We start from the raw sequence: 3,748 nt of genomic DNA on the forward strand, positions 1-3,748 counted from the left end.
ATTTTACTGCCAGACATCTAGCAGGCCCAGGCCAAGGCTGCTGTTAAAAAGCCTACACTACACAGGACATTCACTTAAAACAAAAATTGTATAGTCCAAACTACCATTATGCTAAGGTTGAAAAATTAGCGCTCCAATCATCATGGATTTATATAATAAAAGTAGGATATTTTAGTAATATAGTATATATATGTAATAAATATAAGCATAGATAAGAAAAATAAAGGAGTTGGGTATAGTGACACACACCTGTGCCACCCAGGGAGTGTCAGGCAGGCAGAACACAAGTTCAGGCCTCGTCTAGGCAATTTAGCAATGTATTAAGAGTATATCCTTGGAGATGTGCACTGAGTTCAGTTCTTCATTCTGTAAATAAAATTATCAGCTATTACCTAGCAATTATCATCACTTGTTTTGTGTGCTTAATTGCTGTGCTTTTGAGGATATATTTTGGAACTTTCTGCCTAACTCAATGTGTCCTGCATTTTCTGTTCAACATTTTAGTTTTACATTTTAGCATATATAAATATAAATATATTTAGTAATTTTAACTGTGACTTCCACTTGGACTAATGGGTTTAATTTCCAAATGGAGATTTTATATATAACTTTGTTTTTTACTTTCAGGTTACTTTGATTTTGGTCAGAGAAAATACTTCAAATTATTTAAAATACTGTAACTTTTTTTGGGTTTTTTTAAGGTGCAAGATATGGTATATCTTAATAAATAACCAATAAAAATATATCTTGCTGTGGTTGAATAGAATGCTTGAGAATTGTGATTCCAGTCACTTTGATGAATAGTGTTGGGTCTCTTACATTTCTGTATTTGATAATTTGTTCTATCAATTGTTGCAAAAAGAAACACTCAAGTCTCTAAGTACAACTGTGCCATGTCTATTTCTCCTTGTTGTTCTAACCATATTTGCTTTGTGTATTTTGAAGACTTGTTATTAACTATGTTAAGCATTTGGAAATATTAACTTTTTTGGTGAATTGATTATTTTATCATTATTTAATATTCCTCTTTATCTCTAAAATAGCTCTTGCTCTTTAGTCTGTTTTAATGTTAATATAGTTCCTCTAGTAGATTAACATTGGTGCTATACACCCTTCTCCATCCTCATAGTTTTAGCTTTGATCGATATTTTAAAATTGAATTCTTACATTCTGCAGTACTTAGTGAACCACTGACTACATTCCTGCGCCAGGCATCTTAGGCTTCCTGCTGTACTCTGGTCATAAATCAATCACTTCTTTAGGGAACACTGGTTGTTTTCAGTGGCAATGGCAATAGAGTTGATCATTGTTTTCTTGCACTCCATTTTGTTTGAGATTGCGATCTACATTTTCATGGGGTGAATGTATTCTTGGCATATGTTATTTCATTCTTTTTTTTCAGGCGTTCCCTTCAGTTTTGCTAGACCAATGAATAAAGTGGCAAAAGTGAAAAAAAGTGAGTTCTTGATAGATGTTGTTTAGTTTGGTCTTTTTAAAATTGGTATCTAATAAGACAATCTGCATCATTGACATTTAATGTATTTAAGTCTATGTGGATTATTTGCTTTGCTTTTTCATTTTCCCTTCTCTACTTTTTTTGCACTGTATGAATACTTTTTAGTAGTTTTTAAAAGTCATTTTTTTTGTCTCCATTTTTTGGCTAGGTTGGTAAGTTGGTCAGTTTATATTGATTTATCTGCTGATTCACTGACTATTTCATGACCCTTACTATGCTATTGAGTCTGTCCAATAAAGTGCTTATTTCAGTATTATAGTTTTTCATTTCTTTCTTTTTTAAACTTTATTTTTCTGTTGTGAACTTATGTTCCTCCCATACATTTCACTAATATTCACTTTTACTTTATAAGGGTGCTAATAACTGTTTTCTAAAATATTTATTTAAAACTTGTGTTTCAAAATCCCTTCTCTCCCACCTTTCCTCTCTCTCCCTCTTTGCTTCAAAGCAAGGGATCAAACCCAGGGCCTTGTGCATTGAGGCAGGAGTTCTGTCGTTGAGCTATATTCCTAGTCCCTGAAGTAGCCTTCTATTTCTGACTTCCCTTTTACTTTTCTAATCTCTTTCTTTTTCTAGCAGCTTATATCTAATAAAATTATTTCATTGGGATATTTTTGAAATTTTATAGTTAGTAATATCCATTTTTTTTTTAAAAAAGAATAAAGGTCAGGATTACAATGTGTAATTGTATGCTCTGTGATATTTGCTGACCTATATTCCCATTCTGGGAAAATAACAGCAGAAAATAAGATCCACTACCACTGTTATCCCTGTAATAAAAATATTTATTTCCCATTTTTTCTTACTGCTCAGTTATTGGCTCCCAATATTTACTCCTAATAATTGTCAGCCCACCCCCACCTCCAGTGCAAGTAATACATTTGGGGCTGTGGGACCTTTCCCCTCCACTCACCAGAGTTTGGATGACACCTGAGGGCCAATCCTCATCATTCTAAGAGAGGCAAAAATAAAAATAACAAAGACCAAAGAAATGAAACAGTTTCAAAACAGATTAATAGGGCAGTTTCAATAATCAATACATTGCATATTGTTGTCTTCGTAGTAGTTATTCATAGTACAAGATGCAGACATGATATCTTGTCCAAACACTATTAGTACAAATCTTTCTTCTCATTGAATTAAGAGAAAGTAGCTGTATACCTATCATAACTATTTTGTATATACAGATACAAAATGGGTCTTCATTTTTTTGAGGCAGAAACAGTCTTTAAAAAATATGGAACGCTTCATGAATTTGTGTGTCATCCTTGCCCAGTGGCTGTGCTAATCTTCTCTGTATCATTCCAATTGTAGTACATGTGCTGCCGAGGTGAGCACAATTTTTTTTTTTTTGCGGGGGGCGGGTGGAAGCAGGGATTGAACTCAGGCCCTTGCGCTTGCCAAGGAAGCGCTTATTCCACTGAGCCATCTCCCCAGCCCCTTCATTTGTATACCTCCCCCCTTTTTTTGTTTAGTTTTGTCAGAGATGAGTATTTAATTTGTCAATAAAATTAATTTTTAAAAAGTGCATTAAAAATAAATTTTAAAAAAGTCACAAAGTTGGAGGTTAAAAAAATTGATTTGTTTGTAATAAATGCAAGTTCTCAAAATGAAAAAAAGACCAAGGAAATCTCTGAAGTTCTGAAGCAGAGCACATGCGTGCTAGATCCTGTGCTATGATCTACAGTAATGCTTTCCCCATTTGAAACTCATTAAATGTTCATAGGTATGGGCTGCACAGCTTGTGTATGATCACAACAGAATACACTAGGAGAGAGTCCTGTGCCCTGGATGCCCTTGAGGTGACTCAGCACCCCATTAATTATTTCTGTCAGTCATATCCAGAAAGATCCTATGGGAGACATCCTGGGTGGGGTGCAGCACTTTTAAATCCAAAAGCCTGATGTATCTTCACTTTCCCTATTGCCCCACTGTCCAGGCACGATTTATTTCCTCATTAGAACCACCCTTTTATTTCTGCCGGTGGGACCCTATATGCTCTGAGCATACCTGCCTGTTAAGTTCAATCAATGTAACTGCCTATTCTTTTACATTTGGGCATATACTTGCAATTCTTTGCTTGACACACACAAGAATCTGGAGTCTATCTCTCAGACCCATCACACACCTCTATCCCTCCACACCCAGCTTCTCTTAACCTTCTACTCCCATTCCCCAGTGGTTGCTGGAGTAGTAGTAAAGGATTTTCCATTTGTGTCAGTGCTATCCAAT

At 35.0% G+C, this 3,748-nt stretch overlaps 1 non-coding gene across 1 annotated transcript; it reads right to left on the reverse strand.

Annotated features, from left to right (window-relative positions):
- Positions 1–2,747: 2,747 nt before the first annotated feature.
- LOC111815458 lies at positions 2,748–2,854 on the reverse strand. The gene has a single exon (XR_002820145.1). It is a non-coding gene; the product is annotated as a U6 spliceosomal RNA (small nuclear RNA).
- Between the last annotated feature and the right edge of the window lie 894 nt (positions 2,855–3,748).

Source organism: Octodon degus, unplaced genomic scaffold (genome assembly GCF_000260255.1).
Source record: "Octodon degus isolate 3935 unplaced genomic scaffold, OctDeg1.0 scaffold00016, whole genome shotgun sequence".
Classification (NCBI taxonomy): domain Eukaryota; kingdom Metazoa; phylum Chordata; class Mammalia; order Rodentia; family Octodontidae; genus Octodon; species Octodon degus.